The sequence below is a fragment of the Convolutriloba macropyga genome, chromosome 3 (assembly GCF_964194025.1).
Source record: "Convolutriloba macropyga chromosome 3, txConMacr16.3, whole genome shotgun sequence".
NCBI classification, from domain to species: Eukaryota; Metazoa; Xenacoelomorpha; order Acoela; family Convolutidae; genus Convolutriloba; species Convolutriloba macropyga.
Window position 1 is genome coordinate 70,705,254 of NC_134470.1, and position 22,995 is coordinate 70,728,248.

At 36.3% G+C, this 22,995-nt stretch overlaps 1 protein-coding gene across 1 annotated transcript in view; it reads right to left on the reverse strand.

Moving 5' to 3' along the window:
• LOC142336419 (phosphatidylinositol 4-kinase beta-like) overlaps window positions 1-18,277 on the reverse strand; it is a 98,898-nt gene extending 80,621 nt beyond the window's left edge. Inside the window, exon 1 of the mRNA XM_075385248.1 lies at window positions 18,256-18,277. The gene's annotated coding sequence lies outside the window, so the exon portion shown is untranslated. The remainder of the gene's footprint in view (window positions 1-18,255) is intronic.
• Window positions 18,278-22,995: the final 4,718 nt, after the last annotated feature.

A 22,995-nucleotide genomic window follows, 5' to 3' on the forward strand; every position in this document is an offset into this window, starting at 1 on the left:
CACTTGAATGAATACGTGTGAATTTCAGCAATAAAACATTCGTTTTAAAAAGGCAGGAGTTTTAAAAACTTTTCAGGAGGATCAAAAAATTGGGGATCTTCCCCAGTTGACCGCCCCGCAGAAAATTTGTCCAATAACAATAGTTTTTAAAAAAACAAGATTTTAGTTTTTCAAAAATTTGAGAAAGATTTATGTCTCTAAGTTAAATTTAAGTGTTTTAAGTTAAACTATTGTATTGGCCGCAACAAAAAATAAACCATACCCATTATTTTGTCGAGTCATACTAGTCATATGAGTAGACATGAAAATGGGGATCGGGCCAAACTGTAATTTGGTCTCATTTTGAAAACTTGAAAATGGGCATCCCAAAACTGGAATTCGGGTACGACGATTTTAACTCAAAAATGGGCACTTGAATTTGGGTACTGAGATTCTGTAGCCAAACTTGAAAATGGGCCAAAAATGGGCCATTTTCAAGTTAGGCTACAGCTACTACTACTACTACTACTGCTACTACTACTACTACAGTAGCTGAAAGCAATTTGGGTAAAGGCGTCCGCGGTTTTGATGTTTAAACTCAAATCAACTCCCGAGATTGATTATTATGAGCTATGGTTGCCGATTACCGAAGCGGCCTTAAAAACAAACCAGTAATGCTCGTGTTATAGCCATCCAAAAATTTAATTGTTTTTTTTCTGTTCTACTGTTTTTCTCCTTTTTTAACGGTGAAAGGCCATGGCCATTAATATTGAACGTTATTGGATAGATTTTTATCTCTATTTTTTGAAACATGTAATTTTGTATACTGAGATACGACTAGTTGCGCCACAAACTACTACTACTACTACTACTACTACTACTACTACTACTACTACTACTACTACTACAACTACTACTACTACTACTACTACTACTACTACTACTACTACTACTACTACTACTACTACTACTGCTACTACTACTACTACTACTACTACTACTACTACTACTACTACTACTACTACTACTACTACTACTACTACTACTACTACTACTACTACTACTACTACTACTGTTTCAACACTTTAATTCCAAATATGAAATAAAGGCACGGTTGGCAACAAATACAAACAAAACAAGAAGAGTTATTTGTTTGGTTATTCTGTGAAGTGCTGTACGACGAAATTGTTGAAGGCATTCTTTGACCCGGTTGCTGCTTTCTCCTGCAATCTGGTGAACGATACTTTGTTTCGTACACAGTCTCCTTCGATTTGACTCATCCACGTTTTCCGTTGCCCCCCAGGAGCGCGTCTAGCATGGACGTATTGATCGGGCGGGTCCCAATCGAAGGCACTGCGGGCTAATCTTCCTGGTTCCATTCTCTGGATGTGTCCGTACCATTTTATCCGTTTGAGCATGATCATCGTGGATAGTTGGGGCATTCGTGATCTTAACATAATTTCTTCGTTCGTTGTTTTCTCCAGATATGACACACGTAGAATTCTCCGAAGACAACCACAGTGGAAACTCTCAAGTTTTCTCTCCATTAATTTCGAAAGAGTCCAAGTCTCTGAGCTGTACAGCACGGCTGATAAAACGAGTGCTTTGTACAAATTGCACTTGAGGTGCACGCTGAGCTGCTTGCTCTTCCAGAGATTTTGGAAGTTAGCAAACCGTTGTCTACCTTCTGCAAGTTTGCAATTGACTTCCTGCAGGTCTCCATGCTTGAGGCTGACATATGATCCGAGATACTTGAACGCTTCTATGTTTTCAAACTCGTTTCCGAGAACATCTTGTACTTTGCAGGAAAACACGCGTGTGGCAACTGCTTTAGGTTTGCCACAGTATCTCGATTGGTGAACTTTTCGGCCATTGACTGTTTTGAACTTTCTTTCACACTTGTCACAGGTAAGGCTCGCCTCTAGTTGCTCGAACTTTGACTTGTCGACGACATTCTTTGACAAACCGGCTTTGCAGAATCTTGTTTGGTGCACTTTGCGTCCGGTAACTGTACTGAATTGCCGCTGACAATTCTGACATCTTAAAGACTATTGGTCAGCCACCACTGACCGACTCTCATTTTCTAGCGACTCTGAATCTGCTACCGCAGATTGTTGTTGTGAAGCTACCAACGCTGGCTTAGCCACCGCTAAGCTTTTCAATCTTAGCTTCCGGCCATCTTGTGTTTCGAACCAGCCCGCTTTCTTTTTCGTTCCCAGCAGCACCTCCGTGCCGATGGTTAGTCGTGACTGGCTAGATGTCTCTGCCAGGAGTCCTAGTTTGCCTTTATGTGTTCCAGTGAGTATCTCCACGTTCTGTTGGATACTAGGCACTGCAACAACATTTGGGCTGTCGCATTTTACGCCCATATTCTTTGTTTTGGCCACATTAATCTTCAGACCAGCGGCTTCCGCAAGGGCCTCGATTCGATGTAGGTTTTCTTGCACCTCACTGTCTGAGAACCCCACGAGAGCAACATCATCAGCAAAATCTAAGTCAGCCACCAATCTCCCAATGTCTAATCCTCCATGCACCGAGTTAGCCAAAATGTAGTTGATGACAAGGCCGAATAGGATTGGGGACCACACATCACCCTGCCTAACGCCCGTTCTGACATCAAATAAGCGTCCTTTCTCACCTTCGGCTTTGACTCGACATTTGAATCCATCATAGCTGTTTCTTATGATGTTTATCACTTTTTGCGGAAGACCATAGTGTTTCATTATCTGGTACATCTGCTCACGATCGACAGAATCGAATGCCGCTCGAAAGTCTATGAAACAAAAGCTAATATCCAATTGAAACGCCATTGATTTCTCTATTATTTGACGCAGGGCAAAGAGTTGATCGGCGCATCCTCTGCTTTTTCTGAAGCCGCACTGCTCTTCCCTTAAGACGCGATCCACTGAATCTTTGCATCGATTGAGAATAACGGAAGCGAACACTTTGCCTGGTACTGACAATAGAGAGATCCCTCGGTGGTTCGAACACTCTGACCTCTTTCCTTTACTCTTGTATAATGGGACAAATTCTGCTACCTTCCAGTCATCGGGCAGAACTTCCGTCGACCAACACTTATCTATGATGTCCCAGAGCCACTCGACAATACCCTTGTGTGCTTTCAACATCTCACAGGAAATGTTATCGGGTCCACTTGCCTTGCCATTCTTCAACCTGCGGACAACTTCAAGCACTTCTTCAAATCGAATTGGGCTCAGGTCAATCGACAAGCTTTCAGCTGCTTCTTCGGGATCCAATCGCGTACTGCAACTGGATGTTGAGGGATTCAGGAGTTGACTAAAATGTTCCGTCCAGCGTTCAAGTCGTTCCTCTTTCGTCCGTAAGTTGACGCCAGTGCTTGAAACTAATTTGGTCAACTGGGGACTCCAGTTTCGGCAAATCTGCTGTGATGCCCCGAAAACCTCCTTCAAGTTGCCTCTGTCCGCAAAGCTCTGCACTTCTTGGCCTTTGCGTTCAAGCCATGCCCGTTTGTCTGCACGTAGAGCTTTTCTGACTTCCTTACAGCAGTTTGTGAACTCTAACAACGCAACCGCGCTGCTGTGTTTCTTCAACTGTAGATCAGCTCGTTTCCGGATAAGTTCCAGAGAATCTGGAGAAATCCAAGGTTTGTTCACTCGCTTGTCCGGAAGGAGGCATTTCACTGCTGCTTGGTTCAGGGCTTTTCGAAAATTGTCCCAAGACTGCTCTGTATTCTCGAAATCGCCGCTCTTATCAAGATGTAACTTGACCTCCTGCGTGAATAAATCACGCGTTGTTTCATCTTGCAGCTTTGCAGAACTGATTCTGGGCGTGAAACATGGCTTTTTAGACAAAAGTTTCATAGATACTTCCGCAATGACCAGTTCATGATCGGTAATTGTGGTTTTCCCTCTTCTGGTCCTCACATTCGTCAGACATCCTCTGTATCTCTCTGCAAACAGAATGTGATCCAGCATCTTTTTTCGACAACTCGGATCGGGAGGGTTGTAGGTGTACCGATGCACTTGTCGATGCTGGAACCATGTACCACCTACGAGCAATTTGTGTGAAGTGCAAAATGATAACAACTTTTCCGAGTTTTCATTTTCTTCACCCATTCCAAACGGGCCTCTGCAGCTCATGGTGTCATTCAACTGGTGTCCAGGCTCTGCATTGAGGTCACCGATGACACAAATACGCTCCCTATGTTTGAAGCTGGAAACTAGGTCTGAAAGTTGACTCCAAAACAAATCCTTCTCTTGGAGACTAGCTTCATTCGTAGGTGCGTAGCAGACAACAACAGCTAGATTGGCTCTCCTCCGAGCCGCGAACTTGACGTAGCAAATACGTTCACTTAGAGCCACTTGTTCTACGATGCTGTTTATCAATGACTTCTTTACAGCAACGCCCACTCCTCCTTGTCTCGACTTTACACCAGACAACCACGAGTCAGACAGGTAGAGCTTGTGGTCTCCGAGATCAATTTCTTGCTCCTGTAATCTCGTCTCCTGCACTCCCAGAATATCCAACTTGTATTGCGCCAGATCCATTTTCAAAGCCTCTAAAGATCCGGCTTGGGTCAGTGTTCTGACGTTTAAAGTTGCAATTACTACTACTACTACTACTACTACTACTACTACTACTACTACTACTACTACTACTACTACTACTACTACTACTACTACTGCTACTACTACTACTACTACTACTACTACTACTACTACTACAACTACTACTACTACTACTACTACTACTACTACTACTACTACTACTACTACTACTACTACTACTACTACTACTACTACTACTACTACAGGCCGAACAACAAAATGGTTGTCTCCCAAGAACTCAGCGAAGTCATGGACGCTGTTAAAGAAGTCAAGAACGGAATCGAGAACATTCAAGTGTCCATAACGAAAGGCAACAGCATTTTTCAGGAGCTCACTGAAACAACAATATCCTTGATGAATTCCAACAATAGAAAAATGATAATTGAAATCTAAGAAGTTAATCCTACTAAAAACTTCCGAAGCACAGCGGAGCGAAACAACAAAAATCTCTTACCTTAGGAAAGAGAAAGACTCTAATGGTATACTTATACGTGGAGTAGCGGATTCTAAAGCCCAAACAAGTCGAGAAAAATAAGATGATCTTGGAGAAGTGAAGCAGCTCTTTCAGGACATCAACGCCGAATACCCAATAGACGTTGTCACTGGAATTAGGAAATCTCAAGGTGACAAAACCCGCGGAAACTTGCGGATATAGTTGGTTGACAAACTCAAGACCTACGAGAAATAATTCAACAGTCTGGAAGATCAAGCCAAGGAGATTCAACTGCTTATGCTGTGCAAATATTTGATCAACTCAGGCATCGACAAAAAGACCTTGCAATTTAGAAATCTAAAACTGGAAAAGCTAGTCGATATCAAATGAATTGAAATCAAAACCAATCTGAAAAAAGCGGCCGCAGACAGGAACCCAATTGACTTAGCCACTCAAGCTCTAATCATCAAAAACGGTGCCAAAATTAAAGTTTTATGTTTAATAACCCGTGGATTTCTATGCAGAAGGCTGAACTACTAATACTAATCCCAATTAGTTGATTTTTTTTCATTTATTGACGCTTTCCAATGAGATTTAATGATATATTTTTTTTAGCAATTCAAGAGTAAAATGAGATGGCTTCCAATAAGAAACTTGTTTTTTAAACAAAAACTTTAATTTACTTTGATATATCGCTTTTGTCGAAAACATTGGCAAGCATGGCTGTAGAAGTTAATAATTTTTTTTTAAATATGTTCTAATGTTTTATATAGGTTATCGAAAACGAAACACTCAACTGACTCTTAGCATTGAGATTTTTTCTTCAAAATCTTGAAAACGAAGCAATTGTTTCGAAATTTTTTATCAGATTCTTGTCGCGTTTTAAGGTTACGTTACCAACATTTTTTTCGACATTACCATGCAAGATGTCTTAATATGATGATAAAACCAAGGAAATAAATATGATGTAGAACTGGAAATGAATTCAAACAGAATGTAACAAAAGCAGTTAAAATCAATCAATGTTTGAGAAAACGGAAAACTTGCAGGACAGATCCTGGAAAACATTTCAGGGGAAAAGAACAAAGAAAAAAACTAATCACCAAGAGGGTTTTTGTTACCAAGAAACCAAATGAGTTTGAACAGTTGAGAAAAAGATCCAAAAAGAATACTATTTCTTAACATTTTCGAGAACATCACTGAAACAACAATGTCCTTGATGAATTCCAACAGAATAGAAAAATGATAATTGAAATCTAAGAAGTTAATCCTACTAAAAACTTCCGAAGCACAGCGGAGCTCAACAACAAAAGTCTCTTACCACAGGAAAGAGAAAGACTCTAATGGTATACGCATACGTGGAGTATTGGATTCTAAAGCCCAAACAAGTCGAGAAAAATAAATGATCTTGGCGAAGTGAAGCAGCTCTTTCAAGACCTCAACGTCGAAGCTCCAATAGACACTGTCGCTCGACTTGGGAAACCTCAAGGCGACAAAACCACAGAAACTCAAAGATGTTGTCGGTTGGCAAACTACGTGAGATCAGTCTTCATAACTCGCAAAATCAGACCGGAAGATCAACTAAAGGAGAATCAACCGCATATGCTGTGCAAAGATTTGATCGACTCAGGCAACGACAAAAAGATCTTGCGACGTAGAACTGAAAGACGGAAAACCAGTTGATATCAAATAAATTGAATTCAACACCGAACCGAAAGAAAACGATTTCTTCAAACTTTTTTTTAACTCAACGTTCTTTTTCAACTTTCCTCAAATTTCTTTGACTGACGACTTTTTCTACTCAACTTATTCAAAAGATAAGATGTGTTATGGGCAAGACTCGTACTGATAAAGCCTTTTTAGAAACAAGGCTAATGTATATCATATTTGCCAGTTCTTTCCACAGGGATATCATTTCAGTTTTCAGTTCAATATCCTCCAAAGAGTCGATTTCAAAAAAAATCCACTGCTATCTGAGGCTTATTTTTGAACCCCAACGCAAGAAACTCACACAAGCATCAACAAAATATCTTTTTTTATTCTACAAGACTGCATACCAACACCAAATTGGAGCAGTTTTTACGTCAGAAGAGAAGGCACACCTGACATATCCGAAGATGTAGTCAAATCAGGTTTGTTTACTGATCAATAGAGACCTCCTTTCCAAGCAAAAAAACACTATCCGTCTATCAGTAGAAAGTCTCCTGTGTGCACCCACCAGTAGAAACTGAAATTTCGCTCCTAACGACAGTGCATTCCCACGCGAACAAAATATCGCGGCTAACCAAGAGACATCAATCCAATGCCAATAAAAATCGACGGAAAAGAACGCCAAAAAGAAGCGTCGGGGACGAGAAACAACAGATTCATCCGTTTTACCAGGAGACAAAATTAAAAACCCATAAACACCAAACAAAAAGAAGGCGCGTAAAGGAAACAGAGGCGAGTCCTAACCACAATTTACAAGTTTCCTTTAGCCCGTCAAATTTTTCCTACGCGACCGAAACGGGGACTCTGGAGTTTTTCTTACTTGCAATTGGCGGTCAATTTGAACGGAAAAATAAACAGTTAATCATGAGCAGCAACGATATAGGGACCTGCAAGCTTGCACACAAGCGATCATTAGTGAAAAGCCATTTCCCAATGTATTAGCTGTGGTGAATCTATGCGTTCTACAACCAACTGCACTGGCATTACCAAAACAGCCATCATAAGTATGATGAAAATATACTTAAAGCCTCTACAAGTTTGCAATGAATATGTAGCTATTTATAAGTTGTCTCTCTAAATCGCGACGTGATGGATGGTCTCAAAGAAGTCAGGAACGAAATTGAGGTCATTCAAGTGTCCATATTGGAAGGCATAAACAACAACTTCCAGGAGCTAACTGAAATTAACAATGTCCTTGATGAACTCCAACAGAATAGAAAACTGATAATTGAAATCAAAGAAAGCATTCCTACCAAAATTCCGAAACACAGTGCAATATATCAATAAAAGACTCTTACCACAGGAAAGAGAAAGACAATGTTATCCGAATATGTTCAGTGGCGGAGTCTAAAGCCCAAACAAGTCGAGTAAAATACGATAATCTTGGATAAGTGAAGCAGCTTTTTCAGCATCTCAACGTCGAATCCCCAATAGACGCTGTCACTGGAATTAGGAATTCTCAAGGTGACAAAACCCGCGGAAACTTGCGGATATCGTCGGTTGACAAACTCAAGACCTACGAGAAATCATTCAACCTAAGTCGCGAACTCAGTCTGGAAGATCAAGCCAATGAGATTCAACTGCTTATGCTGTCCAAATATTTAATCTACTCAGGCATCGACAAAAAGACCTTGCAATTTAGAAATCTAAGACAGGAAAAACTAGTCGATATCAAATGGATTGAAATCAAAACCAATCTGAAAAAAGCGGCCGCAGACAGGAACCCAATTGACTTAGCCACTCAAGCTCTAATCATCAAAAACGGTGCCAAAATTAAAATTTTATGTTTAATAACCCGTGGATTTCTATGCAGAAGGCTGAACTACTAATACTAATCCCAATTAGTTGATTTTTTTTCATTTATTGACGCTTTCCAATGAGATTTAATGATATATTTTTTTTAGCAATTCAAGAGTAAAATGAGATGGCTTCCAATAAGAAACTTGTTTTTTTTTAAAAAAACTTTAATTTACTTTGATATATCGCTTTTGTCGAAAACATTGGCAAGCATGGCTGTAGAAGTTAATAATTTTTTTAAAAAAATATGTTCTAATGTTTTATATAGGTTATCGAAAACGAAACCCTAAACTGCGGATTCATTCAGGGCACATGTATCTAGTGAAACTTTTCTCGTTTCAACTGACTCTTAGCAATGAGATTTTTTTTAAATCTTGAAAACGAAACAATTGTTTTGAAATTTTTTATCAGATTCTTGTCGCGTTTTAAGGTTACGTTACCAACATTTTTTTCGACATTACCATGCAAGATGTCTTAATATGATGATAAAACCAAAGAAATAAATATGATGTAGAACTGGAAATGAATTCAAACAGATTGTAACAAAAGCAGTTGAAATCAATCAATGTTTGTGAAAACGGAAAATTTGCGGGACAGATCCTGGAAAAAAAATCAAGGAAAAAGAAAAAAAGAAAAAAAACTAATCACTACGTGGTTTTTTGTTATCGAGAAAGCAAATGAGTTTGAACAGTTGAGAAAAAAGTCCAAAAAGATTACTATTTCTTAACCTCTGTGGCATCAAACTACCCAAAAATAGGTTACAGCACAGATTGAATTCAGCAGCAAAAAAGCACCCTACACATCACCTGCGGTTAAAGATAGTAAGAAAACAGGTATTAAAATGAGGATAGGTGAGGCATGTTTGATTTAGCTTTTCAAAATAGTTGGCTTCTCGTATTGAATAATTCAGAACCACTAAAACAATACCAAAACATAAACGACTAACGTCGGGCGAATTTCTCTCAAACGACCGGCGAGTGGTTGAATTCGTCAGTAGCTAGCAGCGGTTTAGTGAGGCTAGCTTTAGCTTGATTCGGCTCAGCAACTTTCAGTTTTCTAGCCTTGTTAATAAACGAATCAAATAAAAAACTGATACTTTAAAAATCTGCAAAATATTGCAAGAAAACTTACAGGAAAAGTTTCAAGATTTGGCAGTGAAAAGCTCAAAACTATGTTTCGTCTCATAGTTTATGTCAAGTAACCCATCTGCAACACTTGAAAAGTTTTGTTGGCCAGTATTGATCATTAAATTCAGAAAAGAACAAAAATATTCAAAAAATTTTGAAAATAATTCCAATTTTAATAAAATCTTGCGAAATTACTAGGAATATGATAAAAAAAGTTTTCAAAAATTTTGCTGAAACTGGATTCATTAAAATATTGATAACTATTTCATTAACTCAAGAAACTTGTCGACAGCTTATCATCCAATCTTGGAGGAGGTCCCTAGGATCCTGGTTCCGGAAAAATGATAAAAATTATAAAAAATATTCAAAAAACTTAAAAAAAAATTGCATACATTTTTTTAATAATTGCTAATACTAAAATCTTAAAAAACATTCCGTTACAATTAGAAATTATACAGTTAATTATAACCAATCCCTAGAGGAGTCCATGTGGTTCTTGAAGGTGCAGAAAATAAAAAAAGGCAAAAAAAATACAAAGAAAACTTGAAAAAAAACTGCAAGTTGCGAAAAAATTGCTAAAATTTTTGATAAAAGTTGAAAACTAATCCATGGCCAAAAATCATTTTCCAGTAATTTATTATCAAACCCTAACGAAGATTTTCTGTTGGGCTCAAAAATCCGAATAATGACAAAGAATTTTAAAAAAATTGACACAAAATTGGAAAATTTTGTTTTTGAAAAAAATGCTATAATTCGTGGTGTTAAAATCTTCAAAAACATTCCATTATATTCGGAAACCAAGCAGTAACCTATTGTCAAAACCTAGAGGAAAATCCTCGGCTAATAAAAACGGACAAAAACGTTCAAACTTGAAAAAAAATTTACCATGAAAAATTGCTAAAATTTGTCATATTAAAAAATTGACAGCGAAAAATTTGGCCTTTCGACGGAAAAGACGTGAATAACGAAAAATAAATGTCAAAAAATTGAAAAAATTCGCACATTTTGTCAAAAAAATTGCTAAAATTCGTGTTGAAATGTTGAAATCATTCCACTGCCATTAGAAACTATGCAGCAACTTATTATAAAACCCTAGAGGAGGTTTCTTGACACCTAGGGCTGAAAGAATTCAAAAAATGAAAAAAAAATCAAAAGCTTGAAAAAATTGCGAAAATTAATATAAAATTGCTTGTATTTAGTGGTCAGTTGTTCGTCAGTAGCCACGGGGGGGGGGGGGGGGCGTGCAGCGGGGGCTGATGATGAGAGGTGGAAGGGGTGGGCAACAGTGGGGTGGAAGGGGTTCAACAGTGGAGGGGTCTTCAACCTCTAAGAACCGCCCTTCACACCATTACTTTAAGTCTCCAAAACAGTTTATGCTGAAACAGAGCTTAAAGGCTTTAAGAGCCCTTAATTTCCACTGGGCGCTACCTGTTTATCCTGTTTTTGAAGACGAAAAGTCAAACGCGTCAGTCAAAAAATTGGTAATGCAAAAAATTGCATTAAAAAACGCATCATAGAAAAAACGGATTAAATGAAGACACGAACTACTTTTGTCAAGTCCTGAGTCATGCCATTTTATGTGATGACACTGAGTTAGTTGAAATTTCTGGTAGCTTACTTAACCCGGAGATAAAAATAGAAAGCTGTTTGAGGCAGCTCAAGACTGACTGTAGTAGTCTCATAATATACTTTGAGTTTCAATAGAAGGAATTTGAAATTATTATTGGGGTAGCAAAGGCAGCAAAAAACGCAATTACATGGTTGAACATAATATCCAACTTGATCTAACAGTAAACTACAAACTAGAAAGCTTCAAAAACAGTTCTCTTTGATTAGTCTCTTCGATAAAAATCAAAAAAGCCGTCAACAGCAAGACCAATGAGCAGCTAAGTAGAGAGGCCACAGCTCGCGACTAAACATTGAAGATAATCCCTAAATAAACAACTGATACTTAAATGACAGTTAAGTTCAATAAAAGTAGAACCCATTGAACGCAAAAAAATTCTCTTAGCATTATAAATTATCATCGTCAATGACAAACAAATAAAGTACCCAGATGAACTATGAAATGTTGAATTAGAAGGTTAAATTATACAACTGTTTTTCAATCATATTTTTCGAAATATAAAAATTATTGGAACTTAAAACGTGATTCAGAAAACTGAAAAAAGGCACTGTTAGAAATGAGTTATTACTGCAATAGTCGTGCGGAAATTTTATATTGAAAAAGGGGACTACATTTAAAATCAGAGGTCAAGCGTTGGATGTCAATGAAATATAGAACAATTTTTTTTCTATCCTTCTACAGAAATAGCCGTTCATGCTATAAAAGTAATTGTTTTTCAACCTGTTTCACTCCTTTTTTTAAAAATCACAATGCTGTTTGGATTTTCAATGGAGAAAATTATCATGAAAATGTTTTCAGAGTTACCCAAACAATGTAGATTATCTGACATGAAAGCTTGATGAAATTAAGACCAATCACAATTAAACTTCTGTCTTAACCAGAACAAACACTTAAGTGTAACTGATTACTGGGTACAATTCATGTTAAAACGGAAGAGAAACGGCTTGAAAAGTGTTTGAAACTAGATTACAAAAAATGTCTTAACTACTTTTCTTAATGTCTGCTTTTTGTACCAGTTTGAGGCAAAGACAAAACAACTGACAAAAGTTTGTATACGACCGTACCACCCTCCGAGGCCATTGAAATTGCTCTGCGATCTTTATACTCAAGTGACAACGCACCTGACATCGAACGATTCACAATAACGCTCTTACTGAAACTGGAAGTCACCAATGTTCAATCGAAAAGTAACGATATCTAGTACTGTCAGAAAGACGGCCTGGCAATGAGGGCATCCCTAGCAGTTGTCTTAGCTGAAATTTGGATGAAGTCTTTTGAAGAAAGATTGAGTGACGCAAGTCAAACACCGATAGTGAGAATTAAGGATCCCAAAGAAAACTGTCCAGATTGCCATCGAAAAATTGCTTGGAACAGCACAGCTGTCAAGTGTAAAAAGTCCAAGAACTGTTACCATATCAATTGCCAAGATATAGACAAAGAGCATTACGAAAAATTTGGGGATGTCGTTTGATATGTCTGAACTGCAAAATTGTGCCCAGCAGGTGACTATGGCAGAAAACAGAAACTTTTGAAAGATATGTAGATGACATAATTTTTTATGTAAAAGACGACCTCAATAAATTGCTTCAAGAGGTCAACAATTTTCATCCAAATTTAGAATTCACTCTTGAAACTTTAAATGATAAGCGCGACTTAGCGTTTTTGGATATTACAGTGCACGTTAATGAACAAAGAATGATAACCTGTAAAAGGTACCAAGAACCAACAGACACTGGTATTATCCTTAATTTCCGAAGTTGTACGCCACTTCAACACAAAAAGGACATTATTCGAGGGACAATGCATAGGCTAGTGCGCTGCACGTGTAATTGGAAAAAGTTTCACGAAGCTTTGAAAGTGAAAGAAAAATTGGCTAAAAAAATAATATCCAGAGTATTCGTCTTCAAAGGTAGTAAAAGAAACGCAAAAAAATTTTTGCACTACCGAACAAAACTGACCAGGCTGTTCGCACAAAAGACCTCAAATGATTCAATAAAGAAAAAGAAAAACGAATTACCATCGTTATGTCTGCAACAAAGTGGTAACCTTAGCCTAAGGCTTCAGGAAAAACTAAATACTGCAGCAAAAATAAATGTGATCCTTACAACCCGCGAACTCAAAACATGCTTGCCAACATTGAAATTGGGGTTTGAGAAGCATCTGATGTCTCATTTGGCTTACCAGATAACTTGTTGAGGAAGTAATTACACCTATGTTGACCAGACATGCAGACATATCGCGACAAGGATTTCATAGCATCAAAAAACACTCCACAGTTGGACAACATATGAGTGATTGTTGTGGCTCTTTGTGAGCTTTTTTAGCGGCGTGTCATTTATCTGCGCAACGAGTCTTAAAAACTAATGATACTGGAAGCCATTTACATTGAGCAGCGAAAGTCGGCTCTTAACGCGCGGGATGAATACAGGAGCAGGGAGCTAACACCTAAGCATTAATTCACATGCAAACATGTGGCTTTTTCCGAAATTTACATGGCTATGAAATCAAATTCGATTTGTATGCAAAATTTTAAGAAAGAGATGTCCATTCAAGGAGGTGCAATAAAATAGTAAAAAGAACAAAATAAAATCGAAGAAACTTAGAAAAATGCAAAAAAAATGAGAGAAAAATTTCGTTAAATTTCAATTTCAAATTTTTTATATATCAAGATTTGACAAACTTACACGATAAGTTTAAATCTTTTTAGTTGTAAACACTCCAATTTTAGGATGTGAAAACTTCCTAACTTGATGATGCTATTCATAGCAAAAAAAATTGTTTCAGTTTAATAAATACTATTGACTTTGTCCTTTTGATCAAAAAATCTTTTTGTTTTTTTTTCTGAGATAAGCTCAAACAAATACGTGTTGTTTGAGTTCTTACGTTTGGAACAAATTCAGTTAAATTGGGCGAATTTGCAAGAACTGTTTGTCAATGTTGTAAAAAAAAGCCAAGTTCTCAAAATTAGAAGCCTTCTAATACACCGAGTTTTAAGTTGATACCACATATGAGAGTCTTGAATGCATTAAAACAATGTTGGTAAGCATAAAGTTAGACTTTTTTGGAATTTTTCCGTTTGTACCCTCCAATCCTAGTTCGCTATGCATTCCTTAAACTCAGAAAACGTAGTATTGAAATTCGCAGTAATGCATTATGCAAAAATATGCACGTGCGTCTGGGGTGCATGTCATATGCAACCACTAAGCTGGGGGGGGGCTTGCAAAATGGAAAATTCTTATTATTTTTATTATTTTTTTTATTACTTTTAATATTATTATTATTATTATTATTATTATTATTATCATTATTATTATTATTATTATTATTATTATTATTAATATTATTATTATTTTTATTATTATTATTATTATTTTTATTATTGTTATTAATGTTATTAGTATTCTCATTATTATTATTATTATTTTTATTATTATTATTATTATTATTATTATTATTAATTTTATTATTATTATTATTATTATTATTATTATTATTATTATTATTATTATTATTATTATTATTATTGGTTTTAGCATTATTCACTCAAAAGTGCTGTACAAAAAAATTCTTGGAACAAAAATGTTTTAAGCTTCTTCCTGAAGGCTTTTTCATATGGTAAAAGTTTTATTTCAAATGGTGGTCGACTCCATTCGTGAGGGACTGCAAACTTGAATGATCTTTTTCCGAAAGCTGTCTTCGATCTTGGAGCTTGAAAATTGGAAATAAATTGAGATCTTTCCATTTTGCCATTTCGAGATACCAGCGAGTTAAGATACCCTCTGCGAATGGTGAACCAGACGATGACCCATCAGAAAAATTTTGACGAGAATGCGTTTTTGCGCAGGTATCCAGTTCAACTGCGTAATAAAATCCGAATTTGGTGTGCCGGTTGACAGTCGAAAAATTAATCTGCCTGCACAGTTCATTATCCGCTGTATTTTTTCAAGGAGAACGTCGGGCAACTCATTTTAAAGCGAATTACAAAAGTGAAGCTCTCACTAAATCAAAAAGGAATCTATCGGAATGGAGTCCCTGATGGAAAAGACTTTAAGTAAGATATAGTAACATCCGACTCTCACTGAACCTTGTTGCTTGCAAAGAGAGAGTTTATCATCAAAACAGAACCCAAAATTTCGCATTATCCAAAAATTTAGAATCAATGTGCAGTTGAACATCACAGACCATCGAACTCTTTCTCGCAATTTTTATAAATTCTATTTTCTTTGTGTTAGGTCGAAGTTTTGCACCATAAAACCATTCTTGCAGAGTGCCGAATTTTGAATCAAAAACTTCTCGAAACACTGTGTTCTTGTAGACAAAATAAACAACCGTGTTATTAGCATAAAAATGATAATTCACGTTGAGCTACACAAATAAAGGCTCTATTGGTAATAGATAGAAAGTAAAAAGAAAAGGGCCTAAAACTGAACCATGAAAACACCAGTTTTAACTGATTGCATTGAAGAAAAAGTGTCAACAATTAAAAATTTTTGTGATCTACCACTAATTTAGCTCCCGATAAAGCTGAGAACACAATGCCCAATTCCTAGACTATTTTCAAGAACAGACAGAAGTATATCATGGTCAATTGAATTAAATGCAGCTAATAAATCAAGGCCAATGTACAGAGTGCTTTTTCTCAATTCAAAGTTTAGCAAAATGTCATTGGTTACTTTCAGGAGTGCTGTTTCAGTTGAGAAGAACTTCCCATAAGCACTTTGGAATTCGCAAAAAGTTTTGTTATCTTCCAGATGATCTCTCCATTGTTTTAACACAGCTCTTTCTAATAATTTTGAAATAAAGCTTAGATTTAATATAGGACGATATTTCGCTAAGTCTTGACAATCGATATTAAACTTTTTGATGTAAGGTTTTACAAGCTGTTTTTAGAGCCTGTGGAAAAACTCCATACTGTAAAGAGTAAAATATAAAGTTCAACAGCACGGATAGATAAGAATTAGGAAATTGTTTTATTAAGACGCGTCTGATTCAGAGATAATTTCACAAAAAGACTCATCCTGCTCCGTCTTATGCAATAGTTTGCATGAGACGTGATTGAGTCAATTGAGGCAGCAATTTCTTGATTTTTTCTACGAAATAGTTTTTGGGTTCGGAGCCTAGCCTGTTTGCTTTCGTATCTTGGCAACTGACGTTCTTCTTTGGCTAAAAATAAATTTCAATAAAGCAAACTTCTGACAGGTAGACTCAATTTTTAGTGCATTTTCGATATAATTATTTGGCTTTTGTAGAAAATTCTGAAAATAAGTTTTCGTGTTTAATTCAGGGACGGATTTTAGGTCAATGTTTTTCGTCTTTGGAAAATCACACTCTGATTTTTTTTTTCTTTTTCTTCAGATTCAACAATTCGTCGTCAAAAACTGACATCTGTTAGTTGTCAGGGATTTAGTTGTACGCGGAATCAGAGTTTCCAAGATTGTTTTCTCTGCTGCTAGATAAATGTTCCCAGCAGTGTCAACATCTGCCGGAAGAAAAATTTGGAAGAAGTTCTACATAAATGGAGGAGATGGGATGGTCAAGAAGTCCTTCTTTTATTGAACTTCGCTTTCTATGTGCTGGACTAAGCTGAAGTCCTTCATAAAAAAACGTAGAGTTGAGGCATTATTGGTTGTCGTCAAATAGATATTCAGATCAAATAGCAGAAGAAATCTTTCGTGAGCAGAAGAAATTTTCTCCTCAAAGCATTGGGTCAAGTTCTCTATAAGGGATTTGTCATTACCTTCAAGAGTTCGATAAAAATCGATTAATAGTAATGTTTTTCGTCCCACTTTAATATTATGAAACAGGACTGAAATTTTTCAGATGAGAAGACTTCAAAGTTTTCCATTAGAATGACAAATCTGTAAAAAATGAAGATTCCTTCGCCTCTTTCATTGAGCCTTGGGGAACTACAAAACTTAAATCAGCGTGGAGAACGTTGTTGCAGTAAAAAGTTGTCATCAGATGTATTACTAATCCAAGATTGCACACATGCTCCAATATGAATTTCGTTAAAATCTAGAATGGAACTGAACTCTCTTGTCTTATTCCGAACAGAACCCGCATTGTGTAAGAAAAAATTTAGCGGCGTTTTTTGGAAATAAGGAGCTTCTAATCTTTAGTCATTTTTCACCAACACAAGATAGCCATTCACGTGCAGTATTGTTTAGATAAAATCTTGAAACTGTAGCAGTTTCCTGCCAGAAATCGAGTGATTCAACTTTTTCCTCGTCAAACTTAGAGATACGGCGGAACGATTTAAGCAGTTAAGAAATCTTACGTTCATAAATTTTACGGATGTTGAGAAGATGAACATCGTTTGTAGCACAGTAATGTTCCATCTCTGTTGTAGTTATATGCTGACTTTATCTTCCCACATAGATATGCCTTTGCATAGGAGGTTTTCTGACACTGATATATCGGGGAAAATACTTTAAGAGCTTGAAGAGCTGTCACTTTTAATTCTGTGAAAACGAGTTTTAGGGGCATTAAGGAATGGAAAGTTTGTCTTTCTAAGCAACGCCATTCCTTTTCGAAGCAGAGCAACATCGTGGATTAGCAAATCGACACATTTAATTTTCCTGTCCTTAGCTGATATTCTGTCAAGGGCTGATATCTCAGCAGCAAAACTTGGCGAGCAAATTTTACAAGACCAGAAAATCATTTCTTGTAAATTTGAACAGCTCGTAATTCCTAGGCAGGCATTATGAACGTATATTTTTGCACATTACACAATTCGAAGTTGTTACTGGATTGAACCGTTGCATACAAATATAGCACTGTGGTTCAGGGCCTGGTGGTGGTGGTGGTGCCCCATTTTCACTCTGGGCTAAATTGGGGACTCTGGGCTAAATATTGGGATGAAGGGAAAAGCCCGCTAAGAGGCTGGGAAATTATTCAGTCAAACAGAAGCGGAGAACTGAGAATCAATTATGGTAGCTAATCGAACTGGAAGAAAAACAGCCTCTGAACACAAAATAAATAACAAAACACAAGCTATTTAATAAGTTTATCACAAAAAATAGGCCAATGAAGAGATCCCTTTTTCTTTCAAAAATATAGGAACGATAAGCTAATGATCGTTCCTTACAAAAATCTTATAAGGAACATCAGATTTTTATCTCGAGCGACATTTTACAAAGATCTGTCAGATGTTTGCAATTGTACCGTGATGTGATGAAGTATCAATTTTTTGTAAAGTGATTCTTAAAATTTGAGCGTTTAACCAAACTTTTTCACAGCTGTAAAAAACGAATTTACATTTTAGATTTTTATAAAATTTAGTTTTTTAGACTGCAAGTTGGCTCTCAAACGAAATAGCTGATTAAAAAGCAATCCAATGAGCTGGAGTTGTCTCACGCAGAAACCATTGTTATAGCGAGCACAGTGGTATTTTGACGGCTAACGCTGAAATTCATCGTTGAAATTGCCTTGACATCTCTCACAGCAAAATTCCCTTTGCGTGTGCATCTGCTAACCTACCTAAGCGTAAAATAACTTTTTACAAACTCCTTTGTAGGTGACCCTCCAGTTTTTGTTATAATATATGTATCATTCTTTCAATTCGATGCTTCGAAAACTATTATAGACTCTTTGAGGTTTTAACTAAAGATTGCAATCTCAGCTTTTACGGTGCATATTTCGTAGGGGATTTTAACATGCCTGGTTTTGACTGGGAATCTTTATCTTCTTCCCGACAGATTGAAAGCGAGTTTTTGATTTTGAAGGCTATTATAATGTTCAACATCACGGATATATATGCATCAGGAAATCACTTTAGAAAATACGTCGAGAACAAACTATTTACTTATTTTAGATGACTTTGTGAAGAAATTTCCAGTTCTAAAGAATTTCTAAAATAGCTATTGCTGTTAGTCATAGAGTTTTATGTACAGTATACCTTGAGCACAGTCCATTTTGTCAACGATGATTAGGAAGTGATATTGAACAACCATATAATTTCATTCAAATCACCCGGAGACGTCTTCTAAATAGTCACACTCAGTCAACATTTGGGATGGGGAACTCAACTAAAAGACTGGTATACAACAGCAACTTCAGTTCCCCGTGGCCATTTACTTGTTGACTTGACTCCGAAAACAGTCGACTCTCTCAGATACTATACTATCAGCGGTTCAACGTCTGATGGTTTTCTGAAAAAAATTCCAGAGCTTCAAAATAGATTTCCTCAACTATTGTCCCAAAGACTTCATCCAGTTTCGAAACGAGTGCATAGGAAACCTTCTAAGAGGAGAGCAAATTGAAAATCGAAAACAAGAATTTTTAAAAATCAGAGAACAAAACCATCTGCTTTTTTTTAAAAAGAACTAGTCTCAGTAAAAGAAGACAGATCCTGAGCTCCCAAAAAGGGATCAGTCTCATATAGATTTTAATTACGCCAATCAAAAATCGTCACTCATGAAATGGATCAGTTTGTTTGATTTATCAACAATTTTTTGAGCAAAGTTTCAAGTGTTTTCTAAAAAATGATGAAAAACAGTATTCGGTTCCAAAAATTTAGGACAAATTCTTCTAGCAACGAATCACTTATCAATGAAGTTCTAAAATCACCTCGAATTAAGCTATCCCTAACTGACTCTATTTTTTTAGACGGAAGAGATACAAACATTGCATTTGTCAAAATTGTGTACGCTCTGAAGAGGAAAAACTTTGAATGTTTTCATATCTGTTACACAACTCTTGACTCAATTAGCTTTAATCCACATAAATTTATAAACAAAGATGCCAAAAGCAAAGAATGAGGAAGCTGGATCCCTTTCAAAACCTGAAGGAGCCAAGCTGCAGAGGTTGTACAGAGAGGGAAAGGCCGCATATGGTTCAGTTCAAAACCTTCAGAAAGCTAGCGGATTGTCAAAAAAAGATTATTGAAAATTTTTATACAGAAATAATTCTTACACTAATTTTGGACGAGCAATTCAAAATTTTAAAAGATTGCCTGCTTTTTCAAAACGCATCAATGAGATTTGGAGTCTCGATTTGGCTTTCATGGACAAATTGTCCAAATTTAATAACGGTGGCAAAGCCTATTGATATGTGTAAACGTTTTTTCTTGCCTCGTCCAAGCTCCATCAATGGAGTCAAAATATGCCTCTGATGCTGTAGCTGCCTTTGAAAAAATATTAAGGAAGAACGCTAAACCTGATGGAGTGTGGGTTGAGCAAGGCACTTCTGGTGGGAGTTCTGGTGGGATTTCTGATGGGATTGCAAAAAATTTGGCAAGAGTAAAGGCATCAAAATCTAATCTACAAGAAATGAAATAGAAGCTGTTTTAGCAGAAAGAGCAATTATATGTTTTAAAAAAATTTTTGTCACTACATGGAGGCAAACGGAGATAAATACGTTCATAAAATGGATAGTTTTCAAAGTTCGAATCTCCAAGTACGATATCCCATTATGAAAAGGTTATTAGTCTCAATTCAAATGTGAATTTTTTCAATTCGGTAAATCTTTCGATCTTTACGAAGAACAAGGCGACGCAATTGAGGCAAATTTTATGAACAAGAGTTAACAAAGTGTATCTTTTAGAGATGAAATCGTTCACGGTAGAGTTGGTTTTGAATGCTTTATTTGATTGTTATCCAAATAATTCATCAACTTCTTTTACAAGTTTTCTTCTGGAACGAATAAATCTTGAAAAAAATGGTAGAATGCAAATACAGAGTTATCTAATCCTTCATTGTACCAAAACATCATGGAATGAAAATTATTCTATCTAGATGAATCAACACCGTTTACAAAACCATCAGACTATTACACACTTGAACCAGGTCTATATCCCTCGATCTCTAATATTGTAAACGAAAAGAACAAAAAAATCAAGAACATGAAAAATATGAAAAAACACCAATCAGATTACACGTTAACAAATTTAGACGGCGAAATTGTTTGGTTCTTCCCAATAAAAAATGGATGTGAAGGAGCTGTTTATGGGATGCTGTTTTCATGAGTGGTACTGATTCACATTTTTCCAACTTCGCCTATGACATTGTACGAATACATAACTTAATGATATATAATGATATTGCTGAATACAACATTTTGAGTGGTACAAACTTTGCTCTTTTACGATGCTTTCTTTTTATTTTAAAGGTTAAGACTGGAGAGGCCATCTCAACTGGACAATAAATGAATTATCAAAATTTTCCAAACCTGCAGTTTAAAAAACTCTGAAAAATTCATTCCAAAGCAAAAAATTTGAGCTCCGGGACTCTTGTCGTGAAAACGTACGTTTCAACTCTGTTGGATTAAAAACAGCAGTACTAATGTTTAGAAACACTTCTGATATTTTTTTAGAATTAATGTTGTAAAAAATGGTTGCTGATATTGATTTAATGTTTTTTCGCGGCGATGCCGGAAGAAGGGTAGGAGATTTGGAGCTTTAGCGCAAACAAATGCAGGGACAACAATTCCTTTTTTGAGACGATATATTGTCCCAGCAGCAAAAAAATTGAGCGCTGATTTAATTTAAATGGCTGCTCCTGATATTGGAAATGTTTTGATAGCGAAAAAAACTCAAATCCGTTGCTGCTGATGTTTGAAAGAAAACTCAACGTAAACAGCTAGGTGCAGGAAAAACAAGCAAGCGTCGCATATATTACCTCCAAAAATCAGTCGACGTCGTCGAACGAGAAAAGATTTTTTTGCAGCAAATGTAAAATGAAATCTAGATCAGCAAACAATTCTAATTTTCGATATGAACACTTTACAAACTCTTGCTTGGAAATTTTTGACAAAACTCATGTTTTGGAAACAATTGAATCTTCCCATGTTCGAGAAGTTTATCCCAGTACTTCAATGGATGAAAGCAGCATTTAGTTTGAATTTGAAACCGCTAGAAGTATCTATCTTGATATGAGAGATATTCACTCTCAAATCAAAGTTGGATTATAAAAGGGAAGGTTTTCTGATGACTATAAAAAACTGAGCATGGAAAAGCAGATATGGGCATGTCTTTCACAGATGACGATTTACATCATCTAACAAACGTCAAAATTATATTACACTCACTCTTCTCCAACTTTGACGTGTATCAACAAGAATACAACTCGAATGGTCTCTATGCTGGCAAGGTTTTAATTTCCAATGAATTTAAGGCTTCAACAAGAAATAATGAGGGTAAATTGCTTTCCATGCATACGAATTTGAAAAAGATCTAAGCGATTATGAGATGAGCTGGTTGATAGGTCGAGAGTAAGAACTTTTACTGGAAGCACATTCTAATGTAAATTAGCTAATGATTTATTCCAATGTGAAAAATTACTGCTTTCGAATACAGAAGCTAGACTGAAATTGATTCGTGCAAGACCTAATTTTACAAAAATTCATGCAATCCTCATGTTTCTGTTAAGGTTCCTGAATGTTTCTTATTTACACGACGTGTTGTTGTTAACGAAGTGTATCAACAGACTATAAAATACCAATTAACTCATCAACCTGCCTAATACAACCTTATGGAAAAAATTGCACGTACAGTTAATGTTACCTCAAGTTATAACCAGTTTATTCAGGAAAATCTTTTTAGCAATGCTCCAATCAGAAGAATAGCTATTGCCTTGAACAGAAATTCAGCATTCACAGGGAATTTTCAAGAAAGTCCTTTCCATTACCAAAAATTTGGGTTGCGTGAAATTTGAATTCTTCGCGGAGGTAGAGCTATAGCATCAGTTGATACAACTAATGACTGTAAAGCTTTAGTAACAGCAATGAAAGCAATTA